General features: G+C 35.6%; 1 long non-coding RNA gene across 1 annotated transcript; it reads left to right on the top strand.

Annotated features, from left to right (window-relative positions):
* Window positions 1–237: 237 nt before the first annotated feature.
* On the top strand, window positions 238–2,053 carry LOC128548505 (uncharacterized). The gene is made up of 2 exons (XR_008367122.1): window positions 238–323; window positions 946–2,053. It is a non-coding gene; the product is annotated as an uncharacterized LOC128548505 (long non-coding RNA).
* The last annotated feature ends 23,400 nt before the right edge of the window (window positions 2,054–25,453 follow it).

Below are 25,453 nucleotides of genomic sequence, written 5' to 3'. Positions count from 1 at the left end.
TTAAACTGAGCTTCCAGACAAAATACATTACCTAATATAATCGATATATGTATATTAAATGAATGATTTAAATGTTCAACACTGTCTGCTGAATTTTCAAACTGATTAAATTTCTGTAAAACTTTAAAATGATATCAACCTGAGAAATTACAATAGGTTCTCCTAATTTTCCCAGCGGTCATTGTGAATTCCAGAAACCATTCCTGCGACTTGTGTGACACTGTAACCCCTGTGGTTCAGTGTGGGGAATCACGTGACCCAAAATGGTACGGAACACGGAAATCAACATGGCGGATTTCTGACTTTTTTACCAATTTTCAAAGGTTAGTAAAAACTACAGAATCTATTTCGCTCGTATTATAGCGCAGTCTATGCGCATTTTAATGCTCTTTCCAGCGATGTATGTGTCTTGTCTACGTTCTCTCTAGTTTCTGAGTTACCTTCGAGGTTTTGACCGAAGCGAGGATAATTTCTTTAAAAACACAATGGTACGATACACGTAATTACTCTTTGCTCATAAAAATCTATGTAATATGCAGTTTTTCGTACTTGTTTCATTCTGTAACTGTTAGATCTTTATCATGCAGTAACTATGCGCAGTGTTTGTTTACGATTTTTCGCGAATTCTTGCAAAAATTGACAAACTATTGAAATGGTACGCGACACTTGCTATGATACGCAACACGTACTAACTGTTGGCAGTCTAATACGCAACACGTGCATGTGTCACCAACGGCGATTTAACTTCAAAATTGAGTCATAATTAATTTATTAACTATTTCAAACGTGGTTTTCACTTTTTAAGATCGTTCGGAAGCACTGCAATCATTATTTATGTTTAAACAGGTCAGCACGCTAAGACTTTCATGTTTCAAAATTACTTAAAATATTTATTTTATTTCAGAATGGCGCAGTTTTCTAATCTTGTATACTTTTCTTTTACAGAAATCGCCAAACCTAAGAAGAAACCGGGTCTGACACTTGGGAAAAAAAGTGGATAAAGAAGCAAAACAAGAATATCAATATCAAAGTAACTTTCCAATTGCCGCAATCCGTCAAGAAATCACAAGCGAAAAGGCTGCTTACGCCATCTAAATCCCCTATGTACAACATATCTCCAGCAAATTAAAAATAAAGTGAATTTGGTCACCTGACGTTTCCAAAAAAGACAAAAAAAAAAACAACAGTTTACAATAATTCCCGATGAAAGTCTTCAAGATCACTTTCTGGACATGTAGAGGAAAACAGTGATACCAGAGACGATGTAGAACGCTTCTTAAACACTGAATTACTGTATGAAGAAATGTGAAGAAATCACATGTTCGATACTGCAAGCAGAAAGAGACTTCCTGTGAGACGAAAACAGGGTACTGTTAGTACATCAAGGAACGCAGTTCAGAAAGAAGCTCTGTGTATAAGGTGGGAGAAGGCTAGGACGAATGAATCTAAAATGCTACCGATGAAGAGGATGGGACTGGACTGAGAAGTGCATATGAACGAGAAAAGAAATAGTTACGATATCAGTACCGAAAATAAAAGGAGGATGATATAAATACAATTGGAGAAAAGAAAAAATATTTGAGTACTTAATGTGAAAAGGAATGTGAAATAAATCTACACTTAATGAGACGAGGAATTTAATACAATTGCGGGAAGTGAAATAGATACTGACTGAAGAAAGAACCGATGTTTTTAATAGTAAACATTAGGGAAAAATTGATATATTCAGTAAACGATGTGAAAACTGTGAGTACAATCATGGGGCTAAATTTTATGCAAAAGGACATTATGTGATATAAATTGGCATACTCAATGGGAATAGAAAGACTCGATGACATTGAGAAAAAGAAATTTCTAATGACAGTGTTCTTCTTTGATTTTGTTTTAATTTATTGTTGGAAGCTTGCTGTATAAATTCTGTATAGATAATGAAAATGAGCTTTGATAGCTTTTTTGTCAATTAAAAAAAATGATATGTTTTTTTCTTTGCACATGTTTTTGTGACATAATTGTGTTTAATTATGTTTTTAATTGCAATAAAGAAGTAACCGAACTGTTACTCAAGTTTCTAATCACTGTGAAATTGAAAAGATAGAGGGTTTACGTTAGAGCCCAACTAATAACAGCTTCTTTATATGAGAGAACTAGGTAGTTTGGATCTTGTTATGGTTCTTCCAAAGCCTCTTTCCGCTTCTAAGTATCTGGAATACTGTTTCAATGGACAATATAGCCACCAAAAAACAAAATCAGTTTGAATTATTATAATTATTTATTAATTGTTCATCTTTTGTACGTAAATATAAAATGCTTATTTAACTTGAACTCCTGGTTAAATCACACTTTACTCACACATAAATAATACTTGAGCAAATTGCAAGCACACACACACACACACACACACACACACACACACACACACATATATATATATATATATACGAATATACAAAACTGAAACTAGAAACAACGTCAAAATGCTGATACCGTCATATAAAAATGCCAACTATAAACATAGTAACACAAAATCCATAAAATCGCGAGTAGAGTATTATGAAACAATTACAGATATACCAAGACGATTTTTCGCTCCAAAAATATCACACAGACACATGGGGTCTGAAAAACATGCCCGCTTGGCCAGACCACCATATTAGCTACGCCCATATACAGTATTGTACATCCCGAGACATAGAACAGTCGTACATAATATAAAAGCTCACCCAGTTCGCAAACATGGTGTGGTGGGTGAACTTTTCAAAACGTGATCCGATGAAGACTAATTTATTTTGTATGATTGTTTTATGTCTCGGGATGTACCATAACGTTAAAAGATACTTTACAGGGGGTAGCAGATAATGTTGGCCTGGCCAAGGAGTGGGGGGGGGGGGGGTAGGTTTACCAGACCCCATATACAAAATGTAGTGTAGTATTTTTTTCAATGATACTGCAAAATAAAACGTTTTCTATTAAATGTTTCCATGAAGAAACTATCGAAACTAATGACTACAAATGCGTGAGAAAGGTATATAGTAACATCTATTTAGAGTTCAATAATTAGTTCAAATTTTAGATGATTTTAGCACGATACGTGACTTAATTTTCATTAAAAAAGTCAGCTTTGTAAAACTTATTTGTAACTTAATGGTATAAACACTAGCAAATCTGGTACGGCAATGTTTATCAAAGATTATTAGGGTGATGTCAGCCCTGGATCTGACATTCCCAATCTCTTCCCTATTTTTGTATCCGCTCATAAAACGAATAAACCGTCCCCCAAACATTCTCCAGCAGGGTTTCCAAAACATCTTAGTTTTGTTCGAGTATCTCATTTGTGTTGTATTAGTGCACCCAAACCAACAAACAACCTCCATCCACAAAAAAATGGTATACTCTTCAGTGGAATTTTTTATCTTTAACCAATTTTAGAAATTTTATCATTACTTCATCAAGTCCATTGCTTCATCAGCCACATCAACGGGGACTACATTGTCTGTATTATGCAGCTCTTCACACTTGCAATCCAGTGTTTAAGAAGTGCTCTACATCGTCTGTATATATCACTGTTTTCCTCTACAGGTCAAACAAGTGTTCTTGAAGACTTTAACTTTAATCGAGAGTTATTGTATGTTTGTTTTTTGGAAGCGACAGGTGACCTAAATGACCTAATACTTCAGTTTGCTGGATATAAGTTGTAGAGGGGATTCAGATGGCGTAAGCAGTCTTTTTGTTGGTTTTCTCGCTGGTGATTTCCTGGCGCACTGCAGCAATTGGAAAGTTAGTTTAATATTGATATTCTTGTTTTGCTTCTTTATCCACTTCTTTTTCCCAAGTGTCAGACTCCGTTTCTTCTTAGGTTTTGCCATTTCTGTAGAAGAAAAGTATACAAGATTAGAAAACTAAACAACTGCGTCATTTTGAAATCAGATTAATAGATTTTATGTATTTTATGTAATTTTGAAACATGAAAGTCTTAGCGTGCTGACCTGTTTAAACATAGATAAAGATTGCAGTGCTTCCGAACGGTTTTAAAAACTGAAAACCACGTTTGAAATCGTTAATAAATTAATTATGACTCAATTTTGAAGTTAAATCGCCGTTGGTGACACATGCACGTGTTGCGTATTAGACTGCCAACAGTTAATACGTGTTGCGTATCATAGCACGTGTCGCGTACCATTTCAATACTTTGTCGATCTTTTACAAGAATTCACGAAAAATCATAAAGAAACACTGTGCATGGTTACTATATGATAAAGATCTAACAGTTACAGATTGAAACAAGTACGAAAAACTGCATATTACATAGATTTTTGTGTGCAAAGAGTAATTACGTGTATCGTACCATTGCGTTTTTACAGAAAATTATCCTCGGTTCGGTCAAAACCTCGAAGTTAACTCAGAAACTAGAGAGAACGTAGACAAGAGACATACATCGCTGGAAAGAGCATTAAATTGCGCATAGACTGCGCTATAATACGAGCGAAATAGATTCTGTAGTTTTTACTAACCTTTGAAAATTGGTAAAAAAGTCAGAAATCCGCCATGTTGATTTCCGTGTTCCGTACCATTTTGGGTCACGTGATTCCCCACACTGATAATAGAATTTTTGCATAAATAATCTTCCATACAGCACTATGGCGTAAGGAAGCAGGAAGTAAAGATGCCTTTTACGTAGCAAAAGCCATCTTTCATAAGTTTCCGTATTGAAGAGCATGGAGTAGTGTTGGATGCGTATGAGAAACAGTAGTAAGTGGATCGTGTATTGTTGTTACTAGTATGCTTTACCAGAGTATTTGTTGTTGAAATATGCTACTATTTGAATAAAGGTTTACTTGGACATAAAAGTGTTACATTTCTAGCGCTGGTGGATCATAGAGTGTATTTAATCAATTAGAAGCCTACCCTATAGTGCGGCGACAATTGAATGTGGTAAGTATTTCTTTCGTGGTTTGACGTATTAGATTTGTTGAAGTTCTTTGCTTTGTTCTTTGATCTATGCTGGTCGCAAACGCACTATGTTGGTTTTCTCATGGTGCGGCTCATTTGGAAAGATTAACTTACAATACGCATCCATTATAATATTGATTTTTTGAATGAAATAACAAATCCTTCTGTAAAGTGGTGCGGCTAATCTTACCCGTGCCTAGATTCACAAGCTTTTTGGTAAGAATCCGCCATGTTTCATAGGGACATGTAACATTGTACTGGGTATGTTGTATTTTATATATTCAATATTACAAACCTTCCACGAAAACAATTAATATGTCAATAATTAACATATTTCGCACTTGCTGTATAATCATAAAATTTAACAAAACAAAAATATAAAGTTCTTTAAACCAAAGTCTTCCGTAGGAAACGTACGTTATTAGAAATGATCGCAAATATAATGTAGAAATCTGCTGGTACTTTACAAATAAATTAACTTCGTATCAGTTTGTGAACATATGCATTTGGAACAAATGTACCAAATACGGCAAGCAAATCAGTGTCTTAGGGACCTGGATACTTGTTAAAAGTAGTCATGTCAAAGTATTATTACCGTATGTCTATAATTCATTTCTATTTGAATTTTATTTCTTACTTTTGACAAAACAAAATTCACACCTATAGATATTGAAGACTTAAATGATTTTTGACAATAGTTTATCGTTTAATCTAATCTGTAATCAAATCCAATTTAGCATGCGTGAGATCGGGTTTAACGTCTCTTTCAACATTTTTTTCAATCATATAAACGACGGTGTCTAGCTGTAGCAGTGAACACAATGCCCAACCTTATAGTGCTGCCTCGCTGGAATATCACACATGACAGTAAACTGACCCCGGGCTGACCAGTCCGAGTACTATCCGCGTTAATGCTGAACGCCAAACTAGCAAACTACCACTTACACTACTACTAGTTACACTACTACTACTACTACTACTGCTACTACTAATACTGCTTCTACTACTACTTCTACTACTACTACTACTACTGCTACTACTACTACTTCTACTACTACTACTTATACATTAATACCACTACTTTTTTACTACTACTACTACTACCACTACCGCTACCGCTATCACTACCACTACCACTACTATTACTACTACTACTACTACTACTACCAAAATTTCCACTTCTAGTACTACAACTACTACGACTGCTTCTACTACCAAAATTACCACTACTTCTTCTACTACTACTACCAATATTGAAACTACTACTACTACTACTACCAATATTACCACTACTTCTACTACTACTACTACTACTTCTTCCAATATTACCACTACTTCTACAACTACTTTTACTATTACTACTACTACTACTACTACTACTACTACAACTACTATTTTCTACGGAAGCCTGTATGGGGCACCGTGAAGATGGGAGCGCAATGCGACAGAAACCGACATCATCCCATCATCAGGGTGTCCCATACAGGCTTCCGTAATTTTCACTACTGCTACTACTACTAATGATAATAACAAAGAGCTATAAAAATAAATAGATCGGCAACTTGAAAGGCATATAGAGCAAATCTCGCCAACATATTTTCTACACGGGGAAGGAATGAATTTATGATTGGAAGTCTAAGAAATCAACAGTTTTCGTTTGAATAAAGGACTCGATTCGGTTTATTACGCACCAATTTTATAGGCTGAACACCACTAAATCCAGCTGTTCTTTATTTCATATAAAATCTACTTACTTCATAACGGTTTTTCGACATTTTCTAGCATATCAGATTTTCAGAGACTTATATTCCCATAAAGAACTAGATCGCTACTTTAGAAAACCAAAAAGAAAAGGGGGTGTTAACTTTTATATAAGAAAACTACAGTTCGTTAAATACAACCCGCTGAATTTACTACTTTTCGCTTCTTTCAATTTCTCTTTACTGGTCATTAAATTCTTACACCGCCATTTTTACCTAGCATGCGATAGGAACATGCCGATTTCAATAGAATGTAAAGTGATACATACTGAAACGCGGTAGGGTAAAAGTAAGCACGTTGCTGCCGAGAAAATGCACTAGGAAAGGAAAAAAAGATCAGTAATATTTATATCGGACTACTTGTGACTAGACCTGCGGAGGCTTACATTCTATTTGGTAGTGATCAGCCTATAAGAGAAAATTTTTATTTAGTCTTTCCATGAATTTGCATTCATTCTCAAGGTACACCTGTTTTACAATGATTCTGCTTAGTTTTGGTGCAAAATATTGAGAAAATCTAGAGAAATGACAATTCATTACAGGCCACCCCCTTCCTCAAAATTACGCGAAATTTAGCCCTGTGCAAGCAATAATTCATTTTTGTTACCTTATTCGTGGAGTTTTCATTTAAGATTCATTTAATCGTTACGATGTTTGTCATTTTCATTCAGAAACATGCTAATTTCAATAATATACAGACAATTGAAGTGCGAAAATGCGAGAAAAGACATTTACTAGGTTCTAAAACGAACCAAAATAGAACCACCTGGTCGAAAATTCGATCTAAATTCCAGAAACACAAGAAATTTAACAGTTTTCAGTCATTTGTTACCGTTTTACATCATAAAAAATAGATTAATTGCATTTCCAATCATTTTCGAGGAGTTTGAGAAAATACCATGTATTGCCCCTTATAAGAGAAAATTTTTATTTAGTCTTTCCATGAATTTGCATTCATTCTCAAGGTACACCTGTTTTACAATGATTCTGCTTAGTTTTGGTGCAAAATATTGAGAAAATCTAGAGAAATGACAATTCATTACAGGCCACCCCCATCCTCAAAATTACGCGAAATTTAGCCCTGTGCAAGCAGTAATTCATTTTTGTTACCTTATTCGTGGAGTTTTCATTTAAGATTCATTTAATCGTTACGATGTTTGTCATTTTCATTCAGAAACATGCTAATTTCAATAATATACAGACAATTGAAGTGCGAAAATGCGAGAAAAGACATTTACTAGGTTCTAAAACGAACCAAAATAGAACCACCTGGTCGAAAATTCGATCTAAATTCCAGAAACACAAGAAATTTAACAGTTTTCAGTCATTTGTTACCGTTTTACATCAAAAAAATAGATTAATTGCATTTCCAATCATTTTCGAGGAGTTTCAGAAATACCATGTATTGCCCTTATAGGCTGAACACCACTAAATCCAGCTGTTCTTTATTCATATAAAATCTACTTACTTCATAACGGTTTTTTCGACATTTTCTAGCATATCAGATTTTCAGAGACTTATATTCCCATAAAGAACTAGATCGCTACTTTAGAAAACCAAAAAGAAAGGGGGTGTTAACTTTTATATAAGAAAACTACAGTTCGTTAATTACAACCCGCTGAATTTACTACTTTTCGCTTCTTTCAATTTCTCTTTACTGGTCATTAAATTCTTACACCGCCATTTTTACCTAGCATGCGATAGGAACATGCCGATTTCAATAGAATGTAAAGTGATACATACTGAAACGCGGTAGGGTAAAAGTAAGCACGTTGCTGCCGAGAAAATGCACTAGGAAAGGGAAAAAAAGATCAGTAATATTTATATCGGACTACTTGTGACTAGACCTGCGGAGGCTTACATTCTATTTGGTAGTGATCAGCCTATAAGAGAAAATTTTTATTTAGTCTTTCCATGAATTTGCATTCATTCTCAAGGTACACCTGTTTACAATGATTCTGCTTAGTTTTGGTGCAAAATATTGAGAAAATCTAGAGAAATGACAATTCATTACAGGCCACCCCTTCCTCAAAATTACGCGAAATTTAGCCCTGTGCAAGCAATAATTCATTTTTGTTACCTTATTCGTGGAGTTTTCATTTTAAGATTCATTTAATCGTTACGATGTTTGTCATTTTCATTCAGAAACATGCTAATTTCAATATATACAGACAATTGAAGTGCGAAAATGCGAGAAAAGACATTTACTAGGTTCTAAAACGAACCAAAATAGAACCACCTGGTCGAAAATTCGATCTAAATTCCAGAAACACAAGAAATTTAACAGTTTTCAGTCATTTGTTACCGTTTTACATCATAAAAAATAGATTAATTGCATTTCCAATCATTTTCGAGGAGTTTGAGAAAATACCATGTATTGCCCCTTATAAGAGAAAATTTTTATTTAGTCTTTCCATGAATTTGCATTCATTCTCAAGGTACACCTGTTTTACAATGATTCTGCTTAGTTTTGGTGCAAAATATTGAGAAAATCTAGAGAAATGACAATTCATTACAGGCCACCCCATCCTCAAAATTACCCGCAATTTAGCCCTGTGCAAGCAATAATTCATTTTTGTTACCTTATTCGTGGAGTTTTCATTTAAGATTCATTTAATCGTTACGATGTTTGTCATTTTCATTCAGAAACATGCTAATTTCAATAATATACAGACAATTGAAGTGCGAAAATGCGATAAAAGACATTTACTAGGTTCTAAAACGAACCAAAATAGAACCACCTGGTCGAAAATTCGATCTAAATTCCAGAAACACAAGAAATTTAACAGTTTTCAGTCATTTGTTACCGTTTTACATCAAAAAAAATAGATTAATTGCATTTCCAATCATTTTCGAGGAGTTTCAGAAAATACCATGTATTGCCCCTTATAGGCTGAACACCACTAAATCCAGCTGTTCTTTATTTCATATAAAATCTACTTACTTCATAACGGTTTTTCGACATTTTCTAGCATATCAGATTTTCAGAGACTTATATTCCCATAAAGAACTAGATCGCTACTTTAGAAAACCAAAAAGAAAAGGGGGTGTTAACTTTTATATAAGAAAACTACAGTTCGTTAAATACAACCCGCTGAATTTACTACTTTTCGCTTCTTTCAATTTCTCTTTACTGGTCATTAAATTCTTACACCGCCATTTTTACCTAGCATGCGATAGGAACATGCCGATTTCAATAGAATGTAAAGTGATACATACTGAAACGCGGTAGGGTAAAAGTAAGCACGTTGCTGCCGAGAAAATGCACTAGGAAAGGAAAAAAAGATCAGTAATATTTATATCGGACTACTTGTGACTAGACCTGCGGAGGCTTACATTCTATTTGGTAGTGATCAGCCTTTATACTTCAGTAAGCGTCTGTTGATTTGATCACGATCGATCAAGTCGGCAAACGCTTTGAAATAAGATAACGCTCTAACACGAGATGACACGGGATTATCCCTAGTTGCCATTCTGTGTATTTTTAGTTCTTTGATAATAATAATAATAATTACTTTATTTAAAGGTATTTCATATTTTGGTGGCAAGCCTAACATATCGTCCTTAAGCATAATATTTTAACAATTCTAATTGTCGTATGTGCCAGACTTGAAATAAAATAACGTATAATGATCAAAACAAATTAATCCTTAGCGGCAAAGACAATATGTAGTACTATACTAAAGAATTCAAAATCTAGGCAATAAAATTTGCCACAAGCAGTTTAAGACGCGCCATAAAAAATAAGTGTATGCTTTTGTATTTCCATGATGGTAATCATACAAGTTTAGCATGAAAAAATAGGGAAATACCAGCATCTAGATAGAAGTATAAAGTCAAGAAAATGAGTTTTATGTCTAAATATATCATTAAATTAATGCAGTAGTATGCACATTACTTGTGACCATTATTCATTTATTAAGGTAGGCTTAGACCACACTTTGTTTCAACAGCGCAGAAAAGGGACTGCCGGCGGACTTAATAACTTTGCATGTGAAGTTTTAAAAACAGATTAATTCAAGAACCTTTATTGTCCATCTGTTAGCTGTATTATACCAGTATTATCAGAATTATTTGCGCGAAATTCATGTAGGCGGAAAAATTAGTTCCCTAGATTATGGTGGATCTTTAAAGAATAGATATTATTAATAATAGACTATTATGATAACAAAAACTAATGCACGGAAGTAATAAAATATATAATATTGTACAACAAAAATTGAAACTTAATTAAGTTTCTTTAATCTCCGGAAACATCTAAAGGGAAAAATTACTTCAGAATGACGGAGGGAAAAAATCTGACCCGCATTTTTACTCGAGTAATTTAAACTTTCTTTTTTTTTTTTTTTCTTTTTTTTTTTTAAATCGAAAAGCAAACCCTTTTATATACCTTAAAAACATTTCTATTCTCTTTCATATATTTTACAATTAAATTGAGGTTTGTTATACTTAGTAGAGATGGTACCAAAACAATTCAAATTCGTCCTAAAGTCTAAAGTTTAAAATTGTTTTTTCAGAATGAAATTTAGCTAAGTTCATACATTTACTAAATATATAATGTATTTCATCCATTTAAAAATCATCGTCTAAAAATATCTGAAGTAAAAATGGATAACACTTGTATTGACACTTTTTCATTTATTTTGGAATTTCTCCATTTATTGTCTTTTTCATGTTATTTAAGTGCCTCTAAGCGTTACTAATTTTTCAACATTTGGCGACATGCATAATCAAATTTATGTGATGAAAGTCAGAGAAAGTGGTGGACACTAGAGAACCAGTTGTGTCTACAAGTTCATCAGAAAGTCATTAAATCACTAATGCAAAATTTAGTTTGTTAACATTTTAAACTTAACCTGAAATACATTTCCAAAAGTATGCGAACATATAAACACATATATTTTGAACAGTATATAGAAATATCAATAAAAAATAGTTCAGCCTTCTGATACACTTATCCAATTTAAGACCTCACTACATTTTAAAAAGTCACAAAAACGCATAAACGCAGTGAATTTTTAAACAAGAATTTTTTATTTTAGAGTAAAAAAGATCATAAAAGATACAGTTACACCTGTTTTGTCAAATTTAGGAAGAAACAAAAACAATCTTGAGTGTAGTTTTGAGGGGAAAAAAATCGGTATATACGCCTTTGTGTGTTTGTTTGCTTTTCCTGTTTTTAATCTTTAAATTTTAAAAGGTTAGTATCATGGTCACTGAAGAGAAAAAAAATGACGTACAAGACACAATGGCGATAATTCTGAATATTTGGTATTTTTCTTTCAGAATTGTTTAACGGTCCCGTGGACGTGAATCAGCTGGCAGCAGTTGTCGAATCTTCACATTATTCCTGAGCTATATTATGTTCCGTGCCTCAAGCTATTGTCAAATGGAAACTAAACAGCTGATAACTAGATACGAATCATTGAATGGAAAGAAATGGTCGCCTAATTCCCTTTATAACGAGGCCCTAGACAAACTCGGCTATACAAAGGCGCGTTTGGAAGAAAGGGTAAAAATATATGACAATGCAGCCGATTGCTTGACCAGGGTAACAAATAGAAACTGGCCAGAAAGCATATATGTTATTGTTCCTGGAAGCCGTGGTGAAGGGATGGCAGCTTCATGGAATAGTGATTTAGATATGATGTTTGTTCAGCCAGTAGTTAAATGTTTTGAAATTTATCTAACGACAGATTCCAAAGCAGTTGAAAACTGCGTAGCAGCCTTTAAACTTGACTTTCGTGATATCCCCGAAGGATATACAAAATTACATTTAAAACATTTTAAATGGTCCAGAGAATATGGAAAACTCACATCTAGAATTAAGAAATCATTGACGGACAATGATTATTTGAAAAATGGCGAAAGATAGATTGAAGCGGTAGAGTATCGTAGTGGTGCTGTTCAGGCTCAAAAAGTAGGTTGGATCAGCGAAAATTACCGATTCGATGAAGTAACCGGACCTGCACAGCCACTCCAATTTCCACTTCTATTCCCTAACAAATACTTGTCTTTTGACTTTGTTCAAGCATTTCCTTGCGATTGCCAGTCGGTATTAGACGACTGGTTTAAACGAGAGAGAGAAAATTCCTGGCCAGGCGAAGATGTCCTGAATGCAGTAAAGGAAACAGATGTATTTGTTGTATCTGTTGGGCGGTCCGGTAGTAAAGAGGAGACCTTGCAATGGAGAATTTCGTTAACACTTGCAGAAAGATCTCTGGTACGCTCATTCAATGACACGCAGGTAAAGGTGTATGCTGCAATGAAAATGCTGGTGAAACATGAACTGAAACCGATCTGTGCAAATATCACTTCATACATAGTGAAAAATGTGATTTTCTGGGTGTTTGAAAAGAGATCGGGCACTTTTCAGAGAAACGAATTCGTTGAGATATTATTGCAGACGCTGATGTACTTGGGAGATTGTATATCTTCGGGATGTCTTCCGAATTACATGATTCCGTCCAGGAATTTGCTACGAGGAAAGTTATCACAAGTGGAAGCACGTGCTTTGAGAGAGCATCTCGATATTTTAATTACAGAAGATTCAAATGTTCTACTTCGTTGCCCTTTGGTATACAAAATGGCTGAACTGCCGGAGGATGCTCTTAAAGAGAGATTGTTATTTAGGAAACTGTCGGAAGAGCTGTTTCTTGCACTTTTCTCTGTTCCACCGCATGAATATGACAAAATTGAACATTCAGTGCAGTTGGCACGGAACCCCGATGAATGCCTTCAGAAGTACTTCAAGCTTGTGTTACCAATAATACGAGAGCCTTGATCCTTTCGGTACATTCCCTCTTTTGAAAACAATGGCGGATGAGGAAATCCAAAGCCGGCTGTTTGAAGGATTCAGTCGTGGCTATGATAACATGTGGATGGAATAAGAACTAAAATAAATAGATAAGACAGTTCATAAAGTTATGAAAACTTTGCAGACCGAATCGAAAGAATAAAATTTTGTTGTTTACTTATATTCCAACATTACATTGTTGTTATATATGTAAACAAAGTTCATACATATGACATATTTCTACTTATACTGCGATATTGAATGTTAGTGTGAAGAGTGAAGTTATTGTAACACAAAACCAATATTCTTCAGTTTACTCAAGAAAGGGAAATGTGAATAAGAGTAACCCAATTGTGTTTTTTTTTAACAATAGCGGGCGGACATTTTTTTCTGAAGTAATTTGTCCTCCAAAGCTAATTGAAACAGTGCATCCGTAATGAAAATCAAACGATTCCTATGCGACTGCATATTCTCCTTAGGCATTTCAGTATTTTCAGAGGTAAAATAGCTCAAGGCGCATTTGAATTTCTGTAAAAAAGATACAATGCCGATATGACAAGTGGAGAATACGTAATTTTTCGATAGTAATTATAATACGAGTTCAATACCTGAAAAGACGTAGGAGATACTATTAGTTACACTGCTTGTTGGTGACAGGATACGGGATATACGCTGTCGATGAAATCCATATCAGGCGAGAGCGAATCTCGAGCCTGATATGGATTTTCGAGACAGCGTATATCCCGTATAGGAAAACTTACACTTCAACTTAAAATATATATTAATAACATAAAACAGTTACTGTATATACTCATAGTAATTGCATATTATGCATGCCAAATTTTTATTGATATCATTATTTTCTTTGTTTTTCTTTATTATTTAAAGAGGGATGAAATGTCTAAATTTAATCCATATTGCTTTTTGTTATTTCGCTTTCGGACAAAAGGTGACAGAGTGTGGTCTTTGTTATGATTGAAAACGATTTGTACATTATATAATATTTCTTTTAAGCTCTACAGGTGGGATCTTGTTATTTCGAAATTTTGGTTCAAGACGAAATGGGGTAAAATGGGGCTGACTTAAACGTCTAAAAATAACATTGCAAAAGAAAGTGAATAGTTTAAGATACAAATTGAAGATCAATCAATTTTATTTTTTATTAAATAATACATATTTCATTTATGCATGCGTTAGTATTTCACTTGTATGGCACTACAAATTTAACCCTTTGTGTTGTAATTGACATACAATTATGTGGACATTATATGAGCCGCGCCATGAGAAAACCAACACAGTGCGTTTGCGACCAGCATGGATTCAGACCAGCCTGCGCATCCCCAGTCTGGTCAGGATCCATGCTGTTCGCTTTCAAAGCCTATTGCAATTAAAGAAACCGTTAGCGAACAGCATGGATGCGCAGCGGATGCAAAGGCTGGTCTGGATCCATGCTTGTCGCAAATGCACTATGTTGGTTTTCTCATGGCGCGGCTCATATATATATTTGTTTCATGATCTCTTCTCGCCATATTTGTCTATATTGCTGCTTATGTCACGTGGGTCAATTTGTGAAAGCCTTCTGGATGAAAATGAAATAAACTTCTAAACATTATAAATTGTTTTAATATAATGGACAGTATTTTTAAAAAGAAATGTGTATGATTCTTCGTATATTGCTTACTGTGAAACGCTAAAATTTAAGATAAAATAATAAAGGTAGAAAAAAAATGAGAAGTTGGTGTTTCACCAGTTTATTTATGCACTTTGTCAGCATTTATAAATTGGCTCATCGTGCCAAGAGCTTAATTAAAATTCACATACGTAATTATTAAGTTTGATCATATTTTACTTTATATACCATAGAAACGTTCGCGAACACAATATTTTTATGACGACGGGCGTTTTATCAAGCTTAAAAGCACGTAACAAACACTCGAAGTTAAAATAACTGAAAAGATTGCATATAAACTGGAAAAAATAATCGACCTAATTCAGCCTACCACGCTTTTTTATCGTGAGGAAATTTACGTTCAACAATATAGCGTTGGCATTAACAAATCACTGTATACTAAAAATTGAAAGAGTGTTAAAAGTGGAACTTTGTATGTGATTGAAGTATCAGGGATACATGTATACCTACTTTAATATTAACTGTTGTGACTGCACACTTTCGCGATTCTCGATAGCTGACAGTTTCACGACTATAAAGCTTCGCGGAAACAAAACCGACCGCGGAAGTCTCTAACTTACGGTGCCCCTAAAGAGACATGTTACGCACTTTTTTTCCACTTAGGTAATGTGAGACTTTTTTTATTTCGTTTAAACGAAATCATTATTTCGTTTAAACGAAATAACTAATTCGTTTAAACGAAATAACTAATTCGTTTAAACGAAATGATTTCATTTAAACGAAATAGTTATTTCGTTTAAACGAAATTATTTCGTTTTTACGAAATGTTATTTCGTTTAAATGATTTCGTTTAAATGAAATAACTAATTCGTTTAAACGAAATGATTTCGTTTAAACGAATTAATTATTTCGTTTAAACGAATTAGTTATTTCGTTTAAACAAAATAGTTATTTCGTTAAAACGAAATCATTCCGTTTAAACGTAATAGTTATTTCGTTTAAACGAAATAGTTATTTCGTTAAAACGAAATCATTTCGTTTAAACGAAATCATTTCGTTTAAACGAAATAAAAAAAAAGTCTCACATTACCTAAGTGGAAAAAAAGTGTGTAACATGTCACTTTAGGGGCACCGTACTAACTTAAGATGCGTGAAAATATTTCTAAGTTTACACTACATATATGTATACACATTTTATTCACAAACAGCTAACATACTCCAATACATCTATGCAAAAACAGGAAAGGATTGTGCCAGAAGTTATAACAACATTATCGGGGACATCTAAAGATGTTACCGGAATATATATATATGCAGCTGTAGCCATAATTTCACTTTTCGACTTTTTTAGTGTCAAATGTTATTAATCTAGACATTGTTATTCGTTTTATTTCACAAATCAATTGCAGAAACATAGGCAGACACCTTAAGTCGATTTCAAAATGGCAAATTAAGGTACTGTTACAATAACCTATAACAAAGTATAAAATGCGTGAAATCTGAATATAAACGAAATTGAAAACTATCTACCACCAGTGAATATTATATTGTGGATGATTGCACCGTTTGTTCACTCGTTGAAAGATATTTTGATCTAGTACTGACGCAAACAAACAAATATCATGTATAACCTATATTTCATTTTCTCATATTCTTCAATTTCAATAATATTGTTACATTTAAATGGAATAATGACACAAAGGTTTTTTAGAGTACTACGTTTGTCCGTATTTGAATTTTATGTTGTTATATCTTCTGGTGCTAACTGTATAATCCGATTCTATGTGAACGCTTTCGTTTGTCATAAAAACAACACTAAATGATATTATTGAAGTTGAATTATGGAATGGAATGAAATGGAAAAAGATTAGCTGGTTTTGAAGGTCTGTGAATAAAACCTTTCCAGTTCGTAACTGACCAGTATTACTAGTATTCAGAATCATTGATGATAAGGTAAAAAAAAAACCATTTCTGCCACCCCATGCCATTTATCTTTTCAGTCCCATAGACAAGGCTGCAATTCATTATACAGTTTTATGTACCATGCTGGAAGGTGTCTAGTGATAACACAGATTTTTTGGTGAAATGGTCATTATTTGAGCCGCAACATGAGAAAACCAACATAGTGCGTTTTCGACCAGCATGGCTCCAGACCACGCATCCGCGCAGTCTAGTCAGGATCTATGCTGTTCGCTTTCAAAGCCTATTGCAATTGGAAAAACCATTAGCGAACAGTAAAGATCCTAACCAGACAGCGCAGATGCACAGGCTGGTCTGGATCCATGCTGGTCGCAAACGCACTATGTTGGTTTTCTCGTGGTGCGGCTCATTTGGTTACTGAATGCAGCAGGAATATTTTGCTACAGCTTATCCTTTTAACGGAGTTGTTTTTTTTTTCTCAAGGAAAGAAAAGCACAACAAGTTTAACCATTTTTAAGATATCTTCCCGGAAAACTTTGTATAATGATTACTAGGCTGCCGCAAGAACTTAACTGAATTGTTGGTTGTTTAGTTTCTAAGATACGTCGGAAGTAACCACCTGAAATGATAAAGCACTCCTTAATTGGTATGTAAACAATTAGTTTATATCTATATCAATTTCATAAATGGAAGAAAAAGTTATTAAGAGTCAAACATCCACAGACACTGTAATGAGAGGATTAGATGAAAGACATTCTAGGGATAAGCGTCCACTGTATGGATGCTTTGTACCTGGCACGCTAAAGAACCATCGGAGCTTCTGGAAATTGAGCGTCACTTTCCTTAACAGTCTTCTCGGGGAGTCAACCATATGGGTTACCGATAGCGACTATAAATAAGCTTACATATATACAAACACAAGAAATCATGAACACTTATACAAAAGTGTAAGGAACCCATTACATTCTACTCTTCATATAAGATTAGCGATGTGACGTAATTGATCTTTCTGCCCATTTATAATACACAGTTTAAAACAAATCGGCCTTGTTGCTCTTGTCCACAATTTAAGCCGAACATTTCTTATCCGATCTTCACCAAACTTGAACAAAATGTGTTTGACCGTAAAGGGCCAAGTTGGATACCTAGCCAAATCGGTTCCGGCATTTTGGAGTTACGGCCCTTGAATTACCGATTCGGCTTTTTTGCTGTTGTCTGCACTCTAAGTTAAACATTTCCAATACGATCTTCGCCAAATTTGTATAAAATGTGTTTGACCGTAAGACCTCGGACAAGTTCGATAATGAGCCAAAGCGGAGTTTGGGCCCTTGAACTGTTGTGAGTAATCTGTATATAAAGACTGACTTGCAATTTAGAAGTTTAGGCAGTTGTGGGAGGCATTCCCATTTCTCAAAAGCAGCTCTATTTGTAGTGTTGATATGATTGTTTCATGTGTATACGGCAATTGAAATTATTAATTGTGCTCATCCCACATTGCATAAAAGCATTGACAATTATACATGTACCTGCATGGAAACATTAATACCAGCAGTACTAACAACTAGTTATTTTTTTGTCATAGTGAATTGTACATCGTTCATTCTTTCAGACAGTTTAGGTTACCATATCAATATTGAATAGCAATCACTGGTGTTGTTATTGTAACGTTTTTTTTGTGTTCCTTCGCAACATCATCATCTTTATTTTTAAGACCGTTAAGATTCGCGGGTCTTTTTGCCCCGGGACCTCACAGTGTACATTTTAAGGTTTGTTTGTCTGTCAAAGGCGCACCAATTGAAAGGGAAATAAGTGCAACATCTTTATTTACAGTTAAGCGGTTTTGGGTTGTTCCCCTTGAATTTTCATGTTTCTCACAGTATCAAATAAGCGATTATTTTTGATGCTGGGTGCCATGGTGGTTGCTGTGTTTTGGGGTGTTCTGGGGTGTCTTGGGGTAAAAAGACCAGCCCGTTACGGCTTGTTACGATCCGTTCTCCATTTTAAATTTTAAATTTTCAACAACTTTGCCACATGATCATATCTTATATGTCAATGTATATTATGTAATGAGGTACTATATGTACAAATTACTGAATAAACTTTTGTTCTGTTCTGTTCTATGTCCAGTTCTTGTGTTTAGTGGCCATTCTAGGAAAACTACATATTTTCAGAATGTATTACAAGTATTGTTTACAAGCCACGACAGTATGTAGCTCTTGCAGTCTTTCTCAAAGAAACTGAGTCAAAAGCTACCCAAACAAAAAATCAAGTAACAAATTGTATCAAAATCGTGAATAAATGGTGAATGTGGCAACGTTAAATGTCGCAACGCCGCTATATGTCGCAACCACCGTTAAATGTCGCAAGGTTGACGTTAAATGTCGCAACCACCGCTAAATGTCGCAAAATCGTCTGCCGCTAAATGTCGCACCTTTAACGTTAAATGTCGCAAAAATTTGCCCACCGTTATATGTCGCAACACCAACGCTAAATGCCGCACTTCCTGTTTGACACTATGACTATCAATTCCTTGTGTATATTTACTTTTTTGAGGGAAGAAAAATTAACAGGTTTATGTAATACAAATAATTATCTTAATGATAAGTACTGTTACGTATAGCAACAAGAGGGCCTTGTTACCCCTAGATCGCTCACCTGAGTTCCACTGCTTGCTTGAACAGTCACGCAAGAAAAATATTTGTGAAATTATTTTGTAATAGTGCCAGTGTTTTAGAACAGAAATATTCTGAGGTTTCTTCTAACTAAATACGATTTGGTAATAGTGTTGTATGTTTGTAGGGGTGGGGAACGGGGTGAATAACGACACAGAAATCTAAGAGACAACCACACAGCACCAAGACAATTAATAGAAAATATAAATATTTACATTTTGAAGTGTGTGTGTGTGTGGGGGGGGGGGGGGCGAGAGAAAGGGGGTTATGTGTGGGTAGGCGGAAAAGTAGGATAATGAGGGGAATGGGTGGACGGATAGCTCAGTGGTTTGCACACTGGCCTTCCAGTCCTGAGGTCGGGGGTTCGATCCCCGACAGCTACTCGGGAATTTTCAGAAACGCTTTTCAGTGTTTCCCACCCAACTAGAGGTGTACTGGTCAGGAACCCAGGCAATCCTTGCGTGTATCAGTGCTATACACTGGGCACGTTTAAGAACCAGGCTGTCTATTCGCAACGAGCTAGGCTAAGTTAGCCGGACAAGCCTGTATCTGATTTCTGATCTCTCTGTCGTGGGGGCTTTGTCTCACTCTGTCCCTCTGGTCAGATCGCTCTGTGTCTGTACTAGTAGAGGATGAATTATGCGCCCTGTGTGGCTGCATTTGAACTATGTAAAGCGCCTTAGAACATGAAATTGACCATGAAAAGGGCGCTATATAAACCTGGTATCATGATAATAATAATAATAATAATAATAATTTAATGAGACTAAACTAACAATTTTAAGAGACTAAAAGTAAAATAATATCAAAATTCCTGCTTTACCTGAAAGAATGTACAGAGGGCCACATAAGATCTTTCCCCGCCATTGAAGCTTGATAGTTACCTAACTTTAAATGTAAACCTGCAAACATTGAAATAGAACCCATGGCTGATTAATAGAATATCTTCGTTTTCTACAGCTGGTACAAAATACAGTCTTCGTGTCGCGTAGTTGAACATCCTGTTGTGTAACAGGCCTGGATTGCTGCCTGAGCCGATTCCCTCCCCGCCCCCCACACCCTAAACCCCACCCTTGTTGGCTTACTAGTGACTTATACTCATTGTACCCAACTATTTTGGAAATAATATATTCTCAAAATGTAGACCCAAAACGCCCCAGACGCGAACATTTTATACTTATATCTTAAAATTCCCCAGGGGGAAGAACCCTTGACCCCTTAAAATGGGGGGTGGGGGTGAGTTCCCCTCCAGTACCTTAAAATTAAGAAACAAATGCACCAGAGGCAACCATTTTATACCTGTTTTTCAAACTTTCCCGGGGAGAGACCCTGAGCCCTGGAAAATGACAGGGATAACAACTCCCATACGCCGAAATTTTGAAACAAAAAATGCAATAAAAGTCCAGCATTCCATACTTGTATTTCAAAATTGTAAATGGGAAAAGACCCTAACCACCTAAAATAAGGGGAGTGACCCTCTAGTACGTACCTAAAAAATAGACAAAAATGCACCACAGGCCAACATTTCATACCTGTATATAAAAAACTTCCCCACAAATACGGACAGAGGAACCCCGTGCCTACCGCACGCCGCCGGTGACGCTTTTGTTTTAAACTGGTGCCCCCGCCCCCATCTTCCATCAACAATTTCTGGCCCCCGGCCTGTTTTGTAACGATATTCAGGTCGGCTAAAGACATGCGATACAACGCGCGACAATACGGAGCTCAAGCTTAATGTCTCATGAGCTAAACAGGACTCCATAGAATTACATAGTTCAGACCTGAAATGAATCTAGTACTGTGGCGGGTACCATGTTAGTGCTCAAACCTTTAGATATGAAATATATAACGCATGTATGGTGCGGAACCACTGAAAAGCAAACGTTCAGATTAGAGTGAAAGGTCAATTCAGCCCTTCCCATATCAAGCATGCATTACCCAGTCTTATCTCTAAGTTGTAAAGACTGTTTAACTTACCTTATTTTGCTGTGCGACATTTAGCGTTGGTGTTGCGACATATAACGGTGGGCAAATTTTTGCGACATTTAACGTTAAAGGTGCGACATTTAACGGCAGACGATTTTGCGACATTTAGCGGTGGTTGCGACATTTAACGTCAACCTTGCGACATTTAAAGGTGGTTGCGACATTTAGCGGCGTTGCGACATTTAACGTTGTCACAGTGAACAAATCGGTATTTGTCGATTTTTTAACACCATTTGTTTACGATTCATTTAATGATCCGGAAGCAAATCGGGTTTTGCAGAGAAAGTCCCTCCCCAATTCATTGCAAATAACTGATTTGTTTACCATTCATTAGAAACAGATATTTTGTGCAGTATCATTTATTACCGATTCATTAAAAAGTAAAGTTGTAGCCTTTTGGGCGGGAAACACGAGTATATTATCAGCCATCTTTAATGCATCTTGGCGGGATAACTGAAATACACAGAGACACCACGTACATCCTCTAAAATACTGGAATTTTAACTGTTATGGAGTAAGTGCAAATGTTTGATTGCCTAATATAGTTGTAAAAGGACATGTTGAAGTGCATATATTAACTCTTTACACTATATCTGAAGCGGTTAAGTTTTTAGGAAATAATTACAAGATTGTCATATGTTTTCATGACAATTTTAAAGAAATTTTATAAATTAGATCTGATGCATGGATTCTGACCAGACTGCACGGATGCGCAGGCTGGTCTTGATCCATGCTGGTCGCAAAGTCAATAAGTTGGTTTTCTCATGGCGCGACTCAAATGAATGTTTCGTCCCATATCAAATTTATTTTATTCCCACGTATGCATGGTAAGTTATAATACATAGACGGGCAGCCATGTAACGTTCATTCATAAAGCGGTGTGAGCTGCACCATGAGAAAACCAACATAGAGCATTTGCGACCAGCATGGATCCAGACCAGCCTGCGCATCCGCGCAGTCTGCTCGAGATCCATGCTGTTCGCTTACGGTTTCTCTAACTGCAATAGGCTTTGAAAACGAACAGTATGGAGCCTGATCTGGATCCATGCTGGTCGCAAATGCATTATGTAGGTTTTCTCATGGTGCGGCTCATTTACTCTCATGAAAAACAGAAGCCACAATTTTACTGTAAACACAGTCATGTAAAATGTAAAGAAGATCCTCTCAGTCGATATGTATAAGGACGGTATTAAAATAGATGGATTTCAGTTTCAGTATTTTCATGTTAAAATTTAGGCGAGCCTCTTTTAAAGTATCCCACTCCAGACAAAATAGCCGTTTATGAGAAAACTAGGTTTCTTGTTCATCTAACTGCAGAAACACGTTTTTAGACTCTGGTTATCTTTAGAAACCTTTCAAGACTTTCTTCCTGTCATAAATATTATTTTAAAGAACGTAAAACCAACAATAAATCTAATTTTGCTTGCAAATGTGGTTATTGTATGTCCTAAAATAGGGATCAGGCGCTAACGTTTACTTAGTATTCAATACAAAACGGAAAGTCATCAGTGTTTGACTTTTCCGCCATCAGTGTAGGGGATACGCTGTGAAACTGCGCTTTTTGACTGCAAAGCACTATATTGTGTCTGTTTTGTTTAGTAAAATGGCGACTTTCTGTTGTTTTTAGTAGAGGAAGACCCCAGGTCCCCACTTCATGCGTTGTTATAGACATAGACAAACAACTGGATAGAACCACGACCTTCCGTTAGCCAGCACCTGGATGACGTTCTCATTTGAAAAATTTTATACCTACAACGAGGTTGCGAATCCCCATCAGTGAGGGACGAGTTAACGTAGCTCTGAACGAGGCCCCTTGTACTAGACTTAGGATGGGGTATACAGCAGAAATATGTAGGACTGTATATATTATCATTTAAATTAGCCCAAAAGAGAGAGAGAGAGAGTATACCTTACACCGGGCACATTTAGTAATTTTTCAAATATACCCGAGAAAAAATGTACTCTAGATTTTTAAATAAGTGAAGGTGGTGTAATGGGCGTGCGAAATATTGCACATTTCATTATCTCTCAGTCATAAAACTGAGTCTGTGATTAGTTTTCTTGGTAGCGTTCTATGCCTTCAAAGGATCCTCTTACAGATTCTATCGAGTTCTTTCTCAAGTGGTGAAATTATTACTTGAGGATGAAAAAAAAACGTGTTTTTAAATGTTGCTCTTAAACAAGGGTGGCGGTTGAACTACTAAAAGTACAACAACAGTTGATTCACAACAAATCGTACGGTATGTTTTATAATCAGTAGAAGCTAGTCGTATTTACGCTTATGAGACCTGTTTCACCCATAAGTAAAGAATTGACAGGTCCATCATGAAATATTTTCCCCATCGTGCAAATGAGGCCGCGATCAATAATTAATACAACCATCAAAACAAGAGCCATGTTACACATGGCTAATCCCCCCACCCCCCCCCCCCCGCTCCGCCGGGCATATTATAATTGAAGGCTAAAGTTCCTGGCAAGTTAGTGTCTGAAAGTATTAATTTTGATGAAAGCTTTGAAGAACCGTTTAGTTGTGGTCCGCATCAGGGGTTTTAAAGATGTGGAAGAAAGAATAAGTCAGTAGTGAGATGGTTTACTGCTAAATTTTATTAATTTTCATGAACAGTATAGCTATGATGTTTTTGTGGGCAGCGAAGCGTGACCACAGATTTACCATACCACAAATTTACAGTCAAAATGCTTATCCGAAACCGAAGAACAAGTAGTTCCATGTCCTCCATAAATTTTACGTAATTCAAGTCTGTTTAACTTTCAGAAAGCTTCTGAGATTCAACTTTATCAAAAAATGCACTGCTTAAGTACATTTTGAAACTTATAGGATGATTGGACATGCAGAGTAGGTGACCCCTGTAGATTTTGGACTCACTCGATCAAAGATCAAGGTCACAGGGGCCTGAACATGGAACACGGTTTACTTGAGAACCATTTGACCCAGAATTTTGTTACTTCATAGGATGATTGGACATGCCAAGTAGATGATCTCTATTGCAGCCAAACATTAGTGTCTCTTTGTCTTTCGCTCCTATCCTCTATTGACTTCTTGCCTAGTACGACAATGCATTGGGGGACTAGGGAGACATGGGCATCTTCTAATTTGAAATTTAATTGTCCTCATTCGAAGGAGGAGGGGTATATTGTAAATATTAATGTTTGATGATGGATGTTGGTCGGTCTGTAGACAAATCAGTTTCCGGATGATAACTGGAGAACTCTTCGGCCTAGGATCATGAAATCGGGAGATTTGTCATGACCAGCAAATGACCCCTATTGGTTTTGAGTTCAGTAGGTCAAAGGTCAATATCACATTGACAATAGAACTTTTTTGCCAGAAAACTAGATTATGCTTTGGTCTAAGATTACATTTGATACGGAGGTCATTTAAGACTGGTAAATGACCCATGATTATTGATTTAAGATCAATACGTTAATTGTCCAGTACGCAGTGACCAAATACTTTCTGTTCCTTGTCAGTTAAGTCATGCAAGTGTTCTACAAGCTCTTGTTATAACTAGAATCTCCAAATAACACATAATTATCAATTAGTCGATGACCTTTGCTCACATTTACTGTTATTCCCCTTGTTCCGGTAAAAGCAGGGTGTTTCCCATTGATTTGTTTAAAAAACGCTTATAATTCAAAAAAGGTTTTGAGCAAAATTAACCAAACCTCACAAAATTTTTAATAAGTACACGAGCTTTGCTCATATATTATTTTATCCCCTTTG

Source organism: Mercenaria mercenaria, chromosome 14 (assembly GCF_021730395.1).
Source record: "Mercenaria mercenaria strain notata chromosome 14, MADL_Memer_1, whole genome shotgun sequence".
In the NCBI taxonomy this organism is placed as follows: Eukaryota; Metazoa; Mollusca; class Bivalvia; order Venerida; family Veneridae; genus Mercenaria; species Mercenaria mercenaria.
This window is presented reverse-complemented; position numbering and strand designations above follow the sequence as displayed.